This window comes from Aotus nancymaae, unplaced genomic scaffold (assembly GCF_030222135.1).
Source record: "Aotus nancymaae isolate 86718 unplaced genomic scaffold, 86718_ANA_hifiasm-v0.15.2.pri h1tg000064l_1, whole genome shotgun sequence".
In the NCBI taxonomy this organism is placed as follows: Eukaryota; Metazoa; Chordata; class Mammalia; order Primates; family Aotidae; genus Aotus; species Aotus nancymaae.
Window position 1 is genome coordinate 9,994,244 of NW_026988479.1, and position 19,073 is coordinate 10,013,316.

Sequence of the window (19,073 nt, forward strand, 5' to 3'; positions counted from 1 at the left end):
TGTGGTGCGTTAGGGCCACGACACAGAACTTGCTTTTAGATGTGTCAGAATACAAATAGTGGGTGCCTGATGGAGCAGCTGTAATGGCTGAGCAGCCACTGTGTTCTTAGCAAAGACAGTGCTGTCCTCACATTCCTGTGGCTGGGTAGTGGCCAGTTGCTCTCTGCCCTCAGGAGGGATTCGGTCCAGCAGTGTCGACAGGTGGCTGAGGTTCTTCTTCCCTGGCCCTGAGCTCTCTATGTTCTGCTCTTTTTCTTACATCCTTTCAAACAAAACAAAGCAGGAATATTCTCTCCCCTGTGTTGCAGATCATTACCATTATATTGCCCTTTTGATCTAGGTTAGAGTGGGGCATTCTGACTCATTTACTGAATTTCACAGAAGGACACTAAACCAGATTGAGATCATGGAATTACTTGTGGTCATACTGGGTCATGTAGCAGTTAGCAGATGCCATACTCACATCCCTGGTTCCCACAGCAACATTTTTAGATCCTACTGTGACATAGAAAGGTTGTTTTTTTGTTTTTGTTTCTTTTAGGCGAGATCCTGTTATCCGAGGACTACTTGCTGGATTAGTTTTCTCCCTTAAATGTGTTTTACTGTACTTCCCGGAGGAAGGGAATATTCGCCAGCTGAAACAAACAAAGCTGTACTTGTTTGGGAGTAGCCCAGGTATCACTGTTGAGCAATCAAAGGTCATTTAATTGTATCATTAAAATCAGTCCTATGAAAACAGCAAATGCTGCTAATGACTCTGTTTGCTCACATGCTCTCAGCCAACAGGGCAGGATGGAGGCTTTTTTTTTTTTTTTTTGAGATGGAGTCTTGCTCTGTTGCCCAGGCTGGAGTGCAATGACGTGATCTCAGCCCACTGCAACCTCCACCTCCCAGGTTCAAGCAATTCTACTGCCTCAACCTCCCGAGTAGCTGGGATTATAGGCACCTGCCACCAAGCCCGGCTAATTTTTTGTTTTTTTAGTAGAGATAGGGTTTCACCATGTTGGCCAGGCTGGTCTTGAGCTCCTGAGCTCAAGTGATCCACCTGCCATGGCCTCCCAAAGTGCTGGGATTATAGGCGTGAGCCTGGCTGCTGAGGCTTTTTACTATATCATACATCAAACTGACTTCAAGTGCTCTGTTCTCGCCATTGCAACCCTCTCTGTGAACATGCACCAGGTGCGTGGAGCAGCCCCAGGGTGGCTGGGCCTGGAGTCACATGGTGTGGTTCTGTCAGGATCAGTGTACCCAGCAAAGCTGTTGGGCTTACATCCACTGAGGGGCAAGCACCACTCTGTATCCAAGTTGCAGAAGGAAGAAGATGCAACAGAAGGACCTGGTTTTGTTTTTGCCCAGAAGAGCTCCTAGTTGTGTCGGGCAGGTGGCTCATCTGAATTATACAAGGTGGTTGATTTCTTTCAACTTGCCATGTTAGTCAGGTACTGAAATGTGAAGTGCTGTGCTAAGAAGCCAGAGGAGGTGCTCTTCAGGGCGGCTGCTGCCGGGAGAAGCGGAGTTTTGAGTTGGTTTTTGACGGTCCGATATGTGGTTGTGAGGGAAGGCACTAAGGGAGGGGCTAGCAGGTGGCATAGGTCAAGGACAGGGAGAAAGGGGACACACCTTGTTTGCAGTGTGTGGGGAAAGGAAGGCCCTAAGGTGGGTTCAGTGAGCTGGGCTACAGCGTACAGGGAGGCTTCCTGTGGTGCACTCTCCTGGGGGAGCTTTCCCACCGGTGTCGGGTGTCTGAAAGCAAACTCTTTCCTCACTTTCCTTCAGATGGCTTCTTCCTCTCAGTAGCCGCACCACTGTCCTCTCAAGCACCTAGACCTGAACCGGAAGAATTATCCTGGTGATTTTTTACCAAGAACTGGTCAGTCGCCCTGTAGTGTCTTTCATAGGACTGTGCTGCTGGTCCGGGTACAGCCGCCTTCCCGCTAGAGTTCTGGGAGGAGCTTTCTGGCCACATGTTACCTTTAGGCTCTCCCTGCTCCCACTGGCCTGCGTGCCACTTGGTCATGACCGAGTTAATCCCACTGCCTTCCTGTTATGTTTTAGAGGGCGTGCTTCATCTTCTCAGAGGTTTTCAAGGCTGCCCATGGCCCAGCCCTAAGCTCACCTCACGTTACTTCTCTGCAAGAAGCTCTTTCTTCAGAGATGAGAACTGTAATGTACCTGAGAGTTCATCCAGTCATCCCTTTCACTGAAGAACTGGGGAAAACAAGGCTCAGACATCGGGAGTACCTTGACCAAGCCCACGAAAATCAGTGGCCATGCTGGAATTGGAACCAAGGCCCTTTCCATCTCAGTTCAGTGTTTTTTGTTTGTTTGTTTCTAGAGATGGGGTCTTGCTCTGTCACCCAGGCTGGAATGCAGGGGCATGATCATAGCCCACTGCAGCCTGGAACTCCTGGGCTCAAGCGATCCTCCTGCCTCAGTCTGCATAGCTGGGATTACAGGTGTGAGCCCCCACACGCAGCTCTTCAATTCAGTTCTTTTCTTCCTTTTTTTTTTTTTTTTTTGAGATGGAGTTTCACTCTTGTTACCCAGGCTGGAGGGCAATGGCGCGATCTCGGCTCATCGCAACCTCCGCCTCCTGGGTTCAGGCAATTCTCCTGCCTCAGCCTCCTGAGTAGCTGGGATTACAGGTACGCGCCACCACGCCCAGCTAATTTTTTGTATTTTTAGTAGATACGGGGTTTCACATGTTGACCAGGATGGTTTCGATCTCTTGACCTCGTGATCCACCCGCCTCAGCCTCCCAAAGTGCTGGGATTACAGGCTTGAGCCACCGCGCCCTGCCCCTTTTCTTCCTTTATTCAAACTGTTGTTCTCTCTCCCATGCCCCATCTCACACTATCCTGCCCCTTCTGTTCACATCCTATCCATTTCTGGAAAGTTTTTCTTGATTTTTATGCACTTAACAATAAACAGTTATTGATCACTTTCTGTAGGCTAGATACTGTACCAGACCCTGGGGTACAGCAGTTAACAAAGCAGGTACTGTCTGCATCCTCATAGAGTACACAGTTTAGTGAGGGAGGGAGAACAAAGGAAAAAGTGAATATATCATTACAAGTTTTGCTAAGTGCCAGGAAGAAAAATTTTAACAGCAAATGGTTAGTGAACACTTAAACTATGGGCCATTGCACCATGGGAAGGACTTTACATGAATATTACGTCCTTAAATGAATATTCATTTAATCCTTACAGAACCTTGTGAAATAGATTTCCCTAATTTTACAGAGGAGGAAACTGAGACCTCGACTAAGTGACTTGCCCAAGGTCTCACAGCTAGTAAGTGTGAAGTCAGGATTGGATTCCAGGCAGTCCATATTGTTAGTGGCTCAGATACTGCCTCTGCATCAGAAAGGGGTGCTGTGAGAGAAAATAATGGAAAGACTTACTTCTCTTTGAGAAGCATGGTCAGGGAAGGCCTTGGTAAGGAAGCAGTAAGCTGATGCATTAAAAAAGAGACCAATCAGAGGACAGAGTGGCGGGGACAGAAGTTAAATCAGGGAGAGTAGTAAGGAGGCCGTTATGTCATTCCAGGTGAGAGAGCCTCACTGGGGTGGACATAGCGGGAGACTGAATTGGAACAGTGACAGGAGAAGTGGAGATGTATAGAGGTTGGAGCATTAGGAGTTTACATGAGCAGAAACCAGTGGTAGCACACATATCTCTTACAGAAAATGCAGATATAAAGCGAATACCCAGGTTTCTCTGACTAGTGAGGAGTGTGATGGATGGTAAGGAACAAGGGTGAAGGGTATCAAGAATGACTCCCAGATTTCAGGCCTGGAGGAAATAGGTGGCTGGAAGTGATATTTACTGAGCTGGGGAAGTGTGGAGGGAGAGGAGGAGGTTTGGGATGCAGGGATCAAGATTTCTGGTTTGGACACTGTTATAAGGGAGTGCTGTGAGACATCCAAATGTCAACTTCCAGAAAATTTATGTCTGAAATAGAAACCCGGAGGTGAAGTATGGGTTGAAGAATCATAGGTATGTATGGAAAAAAGCCAAGGTAATAGATGAGATGACTCAAGAAGAAATTATAGTGTGAGAAGAGAGGATGGCTCAGGGCTCGGTCCATTTAGGGGTGAGTTAGAAGAGGAGGACCTGGCAAAGACAAGAAAGATTTGTTAGAGAAATGGAAAGAAGCTGCTGGCTTATGCCTGTAATCCCAGAATTTCGAGAGGCCAAGGGAGAAGAATTGCTTGAGACCAAGAGTTTGAGGCTGCAGTGACCTATGATTGTGCCACTGCACTCCAACTTGGGTGATAGAGTGAGACCTTGTCTCAAAAAACAAACAAACAAATAAATAGAAAAGGAAAAAAATCAGGTCAGTGTTATGTCACAGAATCCAAAACAAGATGGTATTTCAAAAGGAGGGAAGTATCAATTCTGCTGAGACACCAAGTAAGATGAGGCCCAGAGGATGACCATTGGAGGAAGCAGCATGGAGGGTATCAGTGACTGTAGTATGGATGGTTTTGGTGGGTGGGGCGCAGGCCAACCTGGAGGGGAGGTGGCGCTCATATGCTTTATACAGATCCAGCAGTCTCAGACATTAGTCTATTGTGTTTCCTTCCATTTAGAATTCACTCCTAGAGTTATCTTATACTTGTTTGTGGTATTCTTTCAGGCTTATTTATTTATTTTTTTTTTTGAGACGGAATTTCACTCATTACCCAGGCTGGAGTGCAATGGCGCAATCTCGACTCACCGCAACCTCCGGCTCCTGGGTTCAGGCAATTCTCCTGCCTCAGCCTCCTGGGTAGCTGGGATTACAGGCATGCGCCACCATGCCCAGCTAATTTTTTGTATCTTTAGTAGAGATGGGGTTTCACCATGTTGATCAGTATGGTCTCGATCCCTTGACCTCGTGATCCACCTGCCTCGGCCTCCCAAAGTGCTGGGATTACAGGCGTGAGCCACCGCGCCCGGCCTCAGGCTTATTTTTTAAATTAAAAAAATTGTTTTAAAGATGGAGTCTTTCTCTGTCACCCAGGCTTGAGTACAGTGGTGGGATCGTAGCTCACTGCAGCCTCCACCTCCTGGGCTCAAGCGATCCTCCTGCCTCAGCCTCCCAAGTCGCTTGGACTACAGGCACATGCCACCATGCCTGGCTAATTTTTAAAACATTTTTTTGTAGAGGTGAGGTCTCACTATGTTGCCTAGGTTGGTCTTGAACTCCTGACCTCAACAATCCTCCCCGCTCAACTTCCCAAAGTATTGGGATTATGGGCATGAGCCATTGCTCCTGGCCCAACCTTGTTTTGATATTAATTAAGCATCTTAGAGCTTTGATATAGGGCCTATCAATGTTAGAACTAGAAAGGAAGGGGGAACTGAGGCCTGGGGTAATGTGGTTTGTTCAGGGTGACAGTGAACTAGTGGCAAAGTTAGGACAACACTAAATGCAACTTAGATTATGAACAGGGTAATGTAACTGTTTACCTGTGTCTCTCTCCAGCTAAGGTAAAAGCACCTTGAGGACAGAGACTTGGATTGTGCCTGTGTACATCTCCCATAGTACCCAGCCCAGGGTTACCTAGTGTTACCTAGTTTTTTTTTGAATGCATGAGGGCCCCTGATTTGGTTCACCATGGATGATCCTAGTCAGTGTACTTATCCCCAGGGGAACATAGTCTTTCATCTTTCTGTCCCCTACAGGATACATATAGTCCTTTCTCACCAGGGACTTTTCCTCTCCCTCATCTCCTTACTCCTAGCCATAGATGATTGCTAATGGTGATGAGCTTATCTGGCTTCTAAGTTGCTGTGTCCGAGAGATGAGAGAGGGTGCCCTGTAGTGCCACACGGCACTTCGCAGAACAGCAGCATCGACTGTGTCTTTGTGCTGCATGCAGTATTGAGACATCAGAGAAGAAAATGGGCTCTCATGGTGTCTCTAGTCAGTTGCCTCCAATCATGAGAGACTAAGGCTGGCACTTAGTATTTTAGCACCACGGTTTCAGCCATCCACGACTGCAGCCACAGTCGGTTGAGAATATTGATGTTCTGAGGTCCTGTGGTAGATTCTTCTAAGACTCCACTGAATACCACACTGGGAGGCTGCCACAGGCCTGTTCCCTGGCATCCATTAGGCATTCATTTCTGTTTCAAGACAATTCTTTAATCTCAGATTCTTTCTTTTCCTTTCCTTTTCTGTGACCACTGGTCCAGCATTCCTGGCCGATTTTTCTTTTTTCTAAATCATAACTTGGTGGTGTGCTATAAAGAAAAGCTAAAATATATTGGCAATATTTTTGAAAAATTAATTTTAGAAGTTTGGATATAAGAGTGTTGCTTTAAGGTCATTCCGTACACAGGTAACTCTTAATATTGCATCATTACCTGAAATGCAGCCAAATCAGTTTTCTTTGTGACAGATCAGAGGACTACAAAGTATTTTATGAACTAATGAGTGTTTTCAGTGTCTACTGGGTGTTAGTAGCTCACTGTTAGGTGACCTATGAAATAACATAGGTTATTTCATTCAAGCTTCCCAGCAGCCTTCTCAGGTTAGGTGTTAGCATCCCCATTTTGCTTATGGTGGAAAAGTCAGGGAAGTTAAAGAGCTTGCTCAGACTCGCAGAGGAAGTGGACTGTGGAGCTATCATTCCAAGGCCAGATATCCCACCCCTAAGGTGACCCCCTTCTCTTAACACAAGTCTATATTTTGAAGGATTGTAGAATAACAAAGGACGTGGATTGCAGTTTGTTTAGGAATGTCTTAGAGCTTTGAACGGCCAACTGCTATTCAAAATTGAGTCTATTTCTGCTGTTTAGGAAGAAATGTTTATTTTGGAGTGCTTAAAGGAGGCTATATGTTATTTGCATGTTTTGAAGAAGAAGATTGCCAGCTACTGATAGGAATTTGACTGGTAAATTGCTACATGGCTCCCTATACCCTACCCTGAAAGCATTGGTTTATAATACTGGATTGATCCATGATCAGTTCTAAGTCTGTTACAAATTGGAGTTCAGCTTCTGTCTAGAGGGTAAAGTCACTTCCAGATAGGTATGCAGAAAGCAGCTGAAAACTTTATTTGGAGAATTGGAACTCTGCGTAGAGAAGATAAACATCTAAGCCATTAACCATATAGCCGTGGATACAGCTGTATAGAAGAGAGGGCCATTTGAATTCTGAGTTTCTTTTTAAAAATTTTAAAATTTCTTTTTATTATTTTTTAAGAGATGGAGTCTCTGTTTCTTAGGTTGGAGTGCAGTGATGTGATCATAGCTCACTATAGCCTCAAATTACTGGGCTCAAGCGGTCCTCCTACCTCAGCCTCCTGAGTAGCTGTGACTATAGGTGCATGCCACACTGCCTGGCTAATTTTGTTTTTTTTGAGATAGAGTCTCGCTCTGTCACTCAGCCTGGAGTATATTAGTGCAATCTCAGCTAACTGCAACCTCCACCTCCTGGGTTCAAACGATTCTTCTGCCTAAGCCTCCTAAGTAGCTGGGATTACAGGCGTGTGCCACCACGCCTGTCTAATTTTTGTATTTTTAGTAGAGATGATTTCACCATGTCGACCAGTCTGGTCTTGAACTCCTGACCTCAAGTGATCCCCCTGCTTTGGCCTCCCAAAATCCTCCCTTTGGCTGACATCAGCCACTGTGCCCAGCCCTGGCAAATTTTTAAATTTTACTTTTTTTTTTTTTTTTTTGTGACACAGTCTCGCTCTGTTGCCCGGGCTGGAGTGTAGTGGTGTGATCTTGGCTCACTGCAACTTCCGCCTCCCAGGTTTAAGTGTGTGTCCTGACTCAGCATCCTGAGTAGCTGGGATTACAGGCACCCAGCTAATTTTTGTATTTTTAGTAGAGATGAGGTTTGGGCAGGCTTGTCTTGAGCTCCTGTCTTTGTGATCCGCTTGCCTCAGCCTCCCAAAGTGCTGGGATTACAGGCTTGAGCCACTGCACCTGGCCTTAATTTTACTTTTTTGTAGAGATGGGATCTTGCTATGTTGCCCAGGCTAGTCTTGAATTCCTGGCCTCAAGTTATCTTCCCACCTTGGCCTCCCAAAGTACTGGGATTATAGGCCAGAGTCATCACACCTGGCCAATTCAGAGTTTCTTAAAGTATGATTCTGTTATGTAAGTTTGCAAGTGAGTCTCTTCCATATTTCTGTGTGTTTAAAACTGCAAGCTTTGGCTTGGTGTGGTGGCTCATGCCTGTAATCCTAGGGAGGCCGAGGCAGGTGGATCATCTGAGGTCAGGAGTTCGAGACCAGCCTGGCCAACATGGTGAATCCCCGTCTCTACTAAAAATACAAAAATTAGCTGGGCATAGTGGCATGTGCCTGTAATTCCAGCTACCTGGGAGGCTGAAGCAGGAGAACTGCTGGAACCCAGGAGGCAGAGGCTGCAGTGAGCCAAGATTGCGCCACTGCACTCCAGCCTGAGTGACAGAGGGAGACTCTTGTCTCAAAAAAAAAAGAAACTGCAAACTTTAAATGGAAGGGTTTAACATTTATAGGTTACTCATACTCTACAGATATCCACCAGGCCTCTCATTCTAATAGGAATGATACCCTCCTGTTAACATTTGTGTGGCATGTTTGGCTGGTAAATACATTTTTAAATATGATTTCATAATATCTTTATAATTTTGAAAACATAGAAAAGTGTAAAGAAGAAAAATAGACCTTTCTGCTTTCTGAAAATCTTTCAGCTCCCTTAAAAATGATGTCTGTGAATATGTATTTGTGTGAATGTTTGTGTGAATGTGTGTTTGTGTGAATGTTTATGTAAATGTGCATTTGTGTGAATGCTTGTTTGTGTGATTGCGTGTGTGTGAATGTGTTTGTGAATGCATGTGTGTGAGTGTGTGTGAATGTGAATGTGTGTATGTGTGTGAATGTTTGTGTGAATGTGTGTGAATGAATGTGTGTGAATGTGTGAATGTGTTTGTGAATGTGTGTGTATGTGTGAATGTGTGAGTGAATGTGTGAATGTGTGTGAATGTATGAATGCGTGAATGTGTGTTTGTGTGAATGAACGTGTGAATGCATGTTTGTGTGAATGCATGTGTGTGAATGTGTGTGAATGCATATGTGTGAATGTGTGTGAATGTGAATGTGTTTGTGTGAATGTGTGTGAATGTGTGTGAGTGTGTTTGTGAGAGTGTGTGAATGTGTGTTTGTGTGAATGTGTGTTTGTGTGAATTTCGTGTATGCATGTATATATGTTTGGGATCATATCGTAGATACTTTTTGGCCAGTTTCTTTTTTCATTTCATGAACAGTGCACATTTACACATCAGTAGAATATTTTGCCTCATGATTTTTTGTTTTCTTTTTTGACACAAGGTCTCACTGAGTCACTGAGGCTGGAGTGCATGGCACCATCTTGGCTCACTGCAGCCTCTATCTTCTGGGCTCAGATGATCCTCCTACCTCAGCCTCCTGAGTAGCTGGGACTACAGGTGAGCACCTCCACACCTGGCTAATTTTGATATTTTCTGTAGAGACTGGGTTTCGCCATGTTGCCCATGCTCGTCTTGAACTCCTAGGCTCAAGCAGTCCATCCACCTTGGCCTCCCAAAGTTCTCGGATTGTAGGCATGAGCCACTGCACCTGGCTTACCGCATGATTTTGAATGGTGGGAGATATAGAAATTATTCCATTGAACATAAAAGCCATATTTAATTTAGCCAGTCCCTTTCTATGGTAACCAGCCTCACAGATGAGTCTTGTGAGCCCATCTTTTCTAAATGCTCGGCATTAATGCTGTCAGTTGGACACAAAAGTGTCAGGGAGCTGTACAAGGTGGTTCTTACTAAAGATACTCAGGATCTCGATGCCCATTGAGATCAGGCATAGATCCAGTCACCTGTTAAAAAAGCAAATAGAAATCATCACCTAGATAGAATTGATCCATTGAAGCTAAAAAATCAAGCCCTTCAAGTGATTTGAGACAGCCAGAAGGAAAATGTGATGTTATAGGGCTTTGTAGCCACCATTCTCACAGCTTAGTGCAAAGGTATAGGAAATATTTTCGCAGAAATGTTTCTCTTTTAGAGAGTTTTTTCAGATAAAGAAGGCTTGTTTAATTCAGGAAGAGTTATTTCATAGGAAATTAAATCTTTGTAAATCCTCTGCCACATTTCCACACTTGCTAGTTCTCTGGCAAATGATGGCTTTCGAGTGGTTCAGGAAGGGTTTCTTGAAAGCAAACAGTTCCTTGTTTTAGATGTATTTGTGTTTTTATTTTTTAATTGGATAAATGAGAGACATGTATTTTCCCTTTGTATTTGTCTCTGAGTGATGTTGCCGGTTCTGAAACTCAGAATTACTAGTAATGATTTTTAACAAAAAATTTCACTTGGTGAAAATGTTTTCTTGGGCGTGATGAGTGACTCCAAAGCACTTTTACAACACAACCAGGGATGCTGGGCAGGCGCTGGAGAGCGGCTGCTGCGTAGAGATCAGTAATTGTGACATCATGGTTTGGTATGCTCGGTGGTGTCTAATCAGGTCGTGTGCTTAGGAACCATGAAATAATTCTCTTTTCAAGTCTTAGTGCATCATTTTTTCTGACATTGATCAAAGGTTGGAAAACTAGTATTATATTTGTAGCCAGGGTATTCATAACTGTCTTACATTCTTAATCTTTTGGCTATTTGGTTGAAATGTATCTATGCCTCTTAAATATTGAAAGCATAATATCCTTTAACCTACAACTGCAGAGTTAAAATGAATTTTATGTGAAATATTTAGTTGTGGACCACATCTTCAGCTTTTTATATGCCACAGTGGTCTTGTTTTTTTCCCTTCCATTGTCTGATAGTGAGGTCATTTTCAGTCCTCTGAGAAATTCTATTCCCAGCCAGATGCGGCTCATATATTAAAAGTAGCACCTGTGGCTAATATCACAGCAGCTTACCATAAATTTACATGGTAACTAGGATTATATCTGTCAAGACTGTTAAAAAACATCTAGATTTAATTTGATTTCCAGTATTGTAGAGCTATCCAACATTTTGCTTCATAACTATATTTTAAAAGTTAAAAATCACTCCATTGTTAAGTTTTATAGCACTCCTAGTGCCCATTAAGTTGATTTGTTCAATGGAGGTCAGAGTAAAGCAACTTGGCTACATTAAGATCGGAAACCAACCCATTTGTGACAAATTTAGTCCTTTCGTGTGAATCTTCTCAACGTTTCTGCACTGATTGGATTCAGGTGTAGCTTATGTCAGTAGCATTTAACCTCAAAAGAATGAGCAATCTGATTGGGTTGTTGTAAATTATGAAGCATTTTGCTTTTGCTTGTTTAAATGTAACTGTTGACTCTGTTGCCCCTGCCTGACTGCGCCACTGCATATGCCTAACCACGAGTGGTGTGGGTTTGAAGACATCTCAGAAAATTGGGGTACATGCCCTCATCCCTTTCCCTCCTTTATGTGACCTTCCTAAACGCCTTTATTCCCCATTATCCTTTGAGTCATCTCCCACATGTTACATCTGCACACCTGCAGTTATAAAATTATTTTGGGGTGTCATTATATCATGTTGTTCACCAACTTTCCAGCATTTATGAATACAATAATGATTCACTATAAATCAAAATAATTTACAAGTGATAGAGCATCTGCTCCTGCAAATAAGAATTGAATGATGAATTTCTTTGTTGTCCTCTCATTTGACATGGGTCCTTAAAACAAAACTGGTAACATATTTCTCTGTATTTTAAAATTTAGCTAGCAGTCCAGAATGGAATTAAAATAAAACGTAAGCTCAACTTTCTGGAAATTTTGTGTTTTAAAATGTGTTAATAAATATAAACCAGTGAAGAAACAAGCAAAGCCTGTTTCCTCATTAGTAGTTGCGATTGGCTTGGCAGTCATCTTGCCTCTGAATGAGACAGTTGTCATGTTAAGTGTTGGCGCTGAGGCAAGGGCAGCGTGCATAGCCCAGAGTGGAAATGCCCGCTTTAAGCTGGAACTCCGTGTAGAGGTTCTTTCTGCTCTGTTGATCTTTCTGGAGGGAAGTTGTAAGCTTCTTTGGCCTGGGTCACACTAAGGAAGTGGAATGGCATCCAAGAATTATTATGCTGAACATGTTGTGGTGATAGAAAAAAGGTGATTAGAAGTGAGGCTAAAATTATAATTAAGTGTGTTACCAAGTGTGATTAGTCACTTAACAGAATAAGAAATACCATTAATAACTGATTTGGAACCTTGTAAAATATTTCTTAGTGAATTTCGACGTCTTCTTTGTGTACTAGGATGAGTTGAGTTCTGTGGGTGACTTGGGTGCCCTGGTTGTGACTCTGGCTTGCTGTTCAGGTTCCCCTTGGACATCCATGGAGAGGAAGAGAGAGAACGAGATGGCTGTGCCCAGCCCCGGCCTCTCGTACAGACTTCTGGATTGCTTTCCCTCTGCTCCTTCATTCCTTAACAGCTCTCTGGTTGATCTTTCTGTCCTCCCCAGTTGGCACTGGATGCTCCTTGAGGGACAGGAACTATGACCAGGGCCAGAGCCCAGAACGGTGCTCGGTACAGAGCAGCAGATTGGTAACTGTGTATATCACACGCTTTCAGGAGCAGACTGTTGGGAAGAGTCTGGGATTTCCAAACATGTTTAAGGTTTCAGATCCTGTGTGGAAAGCGGAAATGAAGCTGATAACTTGTTTTGCTGACCCTGATCCTTTTTCTCTTCAGTCATCCATTGCAGTATGATTTTGTTTCTAAAGGTAGCAGTTGGTGTTCTGAAGGGGACAGGATTCATGAAGTTGATGGTGATAAGGCTGCCTTGCCATGGAGCTACCTTTAAGATCCCCAAATTTAGCCTAAAAGGGCCCAGGAGCTGCATATGTCCAATGACCAAAGACAGAACCTGAGAAGGATGATTTTGAGACTAGAAGACCTGTTTATTTTCAGGGAGAAGCATTATTTCTCTCTTCAACTTAGAGATGAATTAAATCCTAAAATGATCACTGAAGTACACAGTGCCAGCTTTTGTCACTCCTTAATGCCCTGTTACCTTAGGTGTAGGAAAAATGGCTATAATTTAAAACCAAATGAGCCAATTTTATAGCACTAAATAGGTATAAAGTACTTTTGCATGCATTGACTTAAAAGACAATGTTTAGCTTGGTTCTTTCCTAATTAACATTCCATGTTGAAAAATGAAAACCGTGGTATTAACTTTATTTTTATTTAGAATTTTGTTTTAAGCTTTGTAAAATAGTGTTGTGTATTTGTTTTTTCAGATTTCAGATTATAATATATCAGTAAAGCATTTATTTCTCCTAATGAAATCCTTATTTAGCAAAATTTGGCTATTATAATAATACAGTTAGTATTGGATAAACACATATGGCCACTTTACATGAAAATATTTTTTTAATTCCTTCTATCCACAGATCTGTTTTTAAAAAATACACGCAACTTTTCCTTTGCTAAATTAAAGATGAATTTTATTTGAGAAATCAGTTACTTTGGTGTTCTGAGACCAGGTTATAAATCTAATATTGCAGTGTTTTAGGACTATAATTAAGAATAGGTTCTGCTGGTAAATGCAGGGAAGAGGCAAAGAAGAAAGTTACAATACATTGCCTATTTACCAATTAACCATTACCTGCCAAAAGCACATCAGACTCACACAGCGGACATCCGCTAATCTAGCGGTTAGCTGTTCCGGGCTCTAATGCACACTGTTTTACACGTTAACGGTTTTGAAGTTCCAGGCCAAAGCTGACCTTTCACATGTGCTCCGTTCACAGTAGGAATCTCCACTCACTGCTTCCTGTCAGAATGGATTATGGTGACACAGCCCAGGGCCCACTTTGGCTGCAATTAAGTTTTTGATCAGAATTATTTCGTTCACAAACAATCACATTTGTTAAAATGTTACATCTGCCCTGAGAACCACTGGCAGACTCTCAGTTTATCAGTGTGGTGCGAGTGTAATTCTTCATTTGTTTTTCATAAAATGGCAAACCATCTTATACATGTTATTTAATGTTTTTTCTTTTGTTGGTTTCTGCCTTTCATTTCATTGGGTTTGGAAGGAAACTGTGTCTTGAAATTAGTTTGAAGCTGCTTGAAGACTTTGGGAATTTGAATGGAATTGCTTTTGGTGCAGAATAAAATTATCCAGTTGGGAGCCAAGACTCAAATATTATTTCCAAAAATTGTTAGCGGTGGTTCTGTTTCTCACACGAGGAACCGTTTTAGCCTTGTGAGTGTGGGGTTTGAAGCTCTGCTTCTTGGTCTGCAGTGCCTGTAGCCTCCACGCCTACAATGTCGCTGCCTTTCGGTAATTATCATAAGGCATGTCTCCAGATCCGCCACTGTTGCCGTCGACTTTGGTGCCAGAAGTGAAACCAGTCCTGCTTCAGTAGACTTGCCTCTCATGCTTCTTTGCCTTCCTTTTAGAAGTCATTTTCTCACTAAGGAATGGCAGCAGAGAGACACTGAGGGAACCTTTTTTTGAATGACCATTTTTTGTCTATAAAGTGATTTGGGTAACGGTGGAACTTTTGAGTTTTATAGCTGGTTTTCACTATTTGCCGAGGGTGTCCTCTCACCCTTTTGTGACCTTCCTATTCTGGAGAAGAGTCTGTGTGCTTGGGAGCTTTGTGTTGGGTGGGGTACTTTGGGAGCACAGGATTAGAATTTGGATTAGAGTTTGACTTAGAATGGAAATTAACCTTTGACTTAATTGTGTGTGAGAGTGGAGGCTGGGAAGCTGGTGCTGAGGGGATGGAGTTAGGAGGCTGTGAAGTTAGGAATGATTGAATGCTGTCTGAGAGGTTTAGAAATTTTAATTACTTTTCAAAAATATATATACTTAGAATACTGTTAAAGGAATTTTTACCAGGTTTTAAAATAGTGCATTAAAACTCAAACCATTTCCCATTTGTTTTGACATAACTAAACTCATTTATTACTAACTCATAAAGTTACAAGGGGCAAAAGAAAGATGTTGTACCAAAAAACCTTTTTAGCTATAATTTTTTAAGCTTTTTAATAAAGCAGAGCCTAGCTGCACATTTAAAATCCAAATACTTTACTTAAATGGGATAATGTAAGTACTGGCTATATTAATATTACCTTCCTATTGTCAGATTTGTGAGCAGGCATAAATCTGTTTTCTTAAATCTATTATAATTGTGTTTTTTACTCTTTTAAAAATCTTATTTGGAATATACCTGACTATATTTAGTATTTAAAGGAAATATATTTAAAGAAAATACTGAATAGTATTACATTTTAAAAGAAAACCCCAAGTAACCTTCCAAAAATAGGCATTCCTAAGTTTCTTTTACCTGTCATCATTCTGTGCTGTCCTGTCTTCTTAAAAAGTGGCACACAGACAGAAGGTGGCCAGGCAGAATTCGTGTCTTATTACAAGCTCATGTTAATGTAGTCATTTTTTATTTTCAGGTTTTGATGTTTTGTTGATTTTTTTTGAGATTCACAAATTTTTAGAAGTTGGTATTTATAACTTAAGCTCATGTAATGCATATGGGGCATCTGCTGGGCCAGTGGAGAAATCTTCACTTTCAGAGGGTGTTTTTAGGGAAATCTGAGGCAGTCAGGAGAAAGAATGGTGCATAGTGCCCCTGTCTGTGCAAAAAACCAGAGGCTTCTAAAATCCTGTGTAGCATCTACCATGTACAGATAACCTCCAGGCTTAAAACTTTAAATGCATCTAAGGAAGGGACAGCCTTCTGCCTGCAGTAAACAGCAGCTTCACATGAAACAGCCAAGAAGGTTCAAAAATGCTCTTTCTGGAAAGACTGAGACAGACATCTGTGGCTTCGCGTCTGCCTCACAGTATATGAAACTGAAAGATAGATTGGACACTTAACTACCTTAAAGTTTTACTGGAGCTTGTAAAAACACTTCTGAGGTCCCAAATAGGTCCTTTATGCCAGACAGAGCACTCTAGATTCTTTCCCAACTACCATGAAAAACTAGCCCTCTCTTCCTTAACAATATGATTGCTGGCTTAAGGAGACCCCCCACTCTGTAATATGAAATTTTTTTTTTTAAATCAGTCTCTGTAGAGACTGTCAAAAATTGCCAGTGCTGAGTATATTTCAAGTTGTCATGGCAGGATATTGGGAAAAGTTTTCCATTAGCAGTAATAGCACCTCAGGTAAACCTCATTGGCTACAATACTGCCACTGTGCAAAGCTGAAAAAATTTGTTTTAATCACCCGGAATGTGGCACGTTTCTCCTTATGTTGGCCATCAGGTCACACAGTGGGAAGAACTCCACCTATCATGGGTCCACCCGCTTTTTCCCATTATGGGGAATCTGAGGCTGAGAAGGAGAAGTAACTCTCCCAGGTGAGAAAGCTAGACGTGGACTCAGGCATACCTTCCCTTCTCTATCTGTGGACTCCGATGCCACAGGACTGTTTGAGTAATTTTCCATCACATTCTGCATGGCCCAGAAAGATTTAAAGTTAAAGCAGAGCACCACTCTTGTAAATAAAATGAATTCAAACTCTAACAATTGTAAGGCATGATTTTCCAAGCCTCCGGGATTTAGTAACTGCTGCCATCCCTGCCAGCGCCAACTCTGTTGGTCTCATGAGGCCTGGTTCTCTGAGTTGTACATTTCTTTTAGAACTACTCCAGTTTATTTCTGACCTCGTGCCCATACCCCATAGTCATGGTGCAGCATATTTTTTTGTTTTTTAATAACCCTGGATGTGCAGCTGGTCATATTTCCTAAGGTTTCAATGAAGAATGTATCTCAGAACACCAGGGTAGGAATGGCTCTCAAGTTTGCACTGGGTGCTTGAGGTAAGATTAGGCAGACCCAGAGGGTAGTGGAGAATTTGACTTCATTATGAAACTTTAAATGCCGTAATTTTGAAAACATAAGATAGGAGTTATTTCAGAGCAGTACTCTGTTCTCTAGGCACTAAAGACAGAAATGTATGAAGCTCTTTTGCATCCTGACTTCCCAGCCTCCTCACAACCCCTTGGTGAGTGGCCCTCTTCTAGACAAGTGCAGGGGCTGAGTGTGGAGGTTGAGTAGCATGTCCACAAAGACATGTGTGTTGGGAAGAAGTATTTTGAGCATAAGAACTTGGTTCCTGGCTGGATGTGGTGGCTCATGCCTGTAACCCCAGCACTTTGGGAGGCCAAGGTGAGTGGATCATGAGGTCAGGAGATTGAGACCATCCTGGCCAACATGGTGAAACCTTTCTTTACTAAATACAACAATTAGCTGGGCATGGTGGCGCATGCCTGTAATCCCAGCTACTTGGGAGGCTGAGGCAGGAGAATTGCTTGAACTAGGGAGTCAGAGGTTACAGTGAGCCGAGATCATGCATTGCAGTAGATCCAGCCTTGGCAATAGCTGTGTCTGAAAAAAACAAAAACAAAAAAAAAACTTGGTTCCTGAGAAGTCTACTTTGAGGATCTTTCCACAGCACACACTGCCTGCACGTTGGAGGATTTGATGATGAGGTTTTTGCCATTTCAGGTTTGGTAGGTAGATTATTTGTTCTGACAGGTTTAATTGTCATTGTTTTGGCACACTAGACTGAATACCTGAATTAACTGCTTGCTTTAATAGTGCTCAACTAAAGAGGACTTTATCATATTATTTAATATTTCCACTGGGAGTTGAAGAAAGAAACTTTTAAAAACCTCATTTATTATAAAACCATCAGATCTTGTAAAAAAAAAAAAAAAAAAAAAAAAGCAAAAAACCCCTCATTTATTCCATAAATCCCCAAGTATAGAATTGCTCTTTTAATTTTGCCCCGGAAACTCTGCAATGTATATTAGTAGAGTGTTTAAAGAATCTTTATATTCAGAAGGCCTGGCTTTAAAAGATATGTTTGGCATACATGTCTCTCTTCTACATGAAACCATAAAGTGGTTTCTAAAAGAGACAGTTACTTGCCCTATGTGAGATTGTGAAGCTTCTAAAAATAGATAAAACCATGGTGCCACATGGAGAATGAGTAGGATGTTTTAATGTTATACAGTGGTTCAGGATACACAATTAAATGAATATTATAACAATTTTGGAAAAAATGGCACAGGGAAAAAACTATAATAATGTTTTCTTTTTCTGAAACCTGTTATACTTTATCTCTTATAATTAAATTTAAAAAATAAAGATTATAGGAAACTTATTTTTGCTAAAATTTACTTTTAAGTAAAAGAAAAAAAAATGGAAAAAGTATAATCTGACATCAGGGACTTGACCTAAACATGCACACAAGGAGGCTGTGGAGCTGGACATCCGGGACTTGAATTTGCATCCCAGCCTCACTTTTTATGAGATGCGTGACTCTGGGCAAGTGATTGAACCTCTCAGAGCCTCAGTTGTCTCCTCTGTAAAATAGGAATGATAAACTTGTTCCTGGGGTTGAGCGAGTGCCTGGTCCAGAGCAGTTATTTTTCAAATGCTTATTATATTTTCCCCTCTTCTTGTTCATCCCTAGAACTGAACGATGAGAATTAGTAGTCAGAATAATGGCGCTCGGATACACTCAGATCCATAGTTAGCAAAAATCAAGTTAGGTTCAGAAGATGCTACTTGATCAGAAAAGAAGCTACTCAGGTGTTGCCATGTAAATGATGAAAATAAAAATTTATGATTAGTACTGAAATAGAAAGTAATCAGAGATATCCTGTTCCTTGTGTATACTAGACGATAATATTAAAAAAATTGAACATTACTGCGTATGTAAGGGCACTGTGCTGTGTGATTGGTTCATGTCATCTCATCTTACCTAGCTGGGAAACGCAGCGTAGCCAAGTCAGATAGCTTGCTAAAGGTCTGGGTTGAGAGAGAGCCCAGGTTTTGGATTCCTGGTCTGATGCTCTTTCCATCCATCATATTGTACTGTTTCTGATACAGTAAATGTATTTTTGAAATGTCCTATTCCTTTGCAAATAAAATAAATAAATAAATGAACTATAATTTATCAGTTTCCTTACTGATGGACATTTAGAGTCTCTCTGTTGGTTTTTATTACTGTCAGTTCTATAACAAGCATCCTGTGTCTCCTTGTGCATAAGTGTAAGAGTTTCCATACGGTACAAATCCAGAAATGGAATTGCTGGGATAACTTCT

The 19,073-nt window shown here is 41.9% G+C and overlaps 1 protein-coding gene and 1 non-coding gene across 3 annotated transcripts in view; one reads left to right on the forward strand and one right to left on the reverse strand.

Moving 5' to 3' along the window:
• The window catches only part of PCBD2 (pterin-4 alpha-carbinolamine dehydratase 2), a 51,600-nt gene that overhangs the window by 11,929 nt on the left and 20,598 nt on the right, over nt 1-19,073 (forward strand). The window lies entirely within an intron of this gene.
• Nucleotides 16,021-16,161, reverse strand: LOC135270692 (U4 spliceosomal RNA). Its single transcript, XR_010338823.1, has one exon. It is a non-coding gene; the product is annotated as a U4 spliceosomal RNA (small nuclear RNA).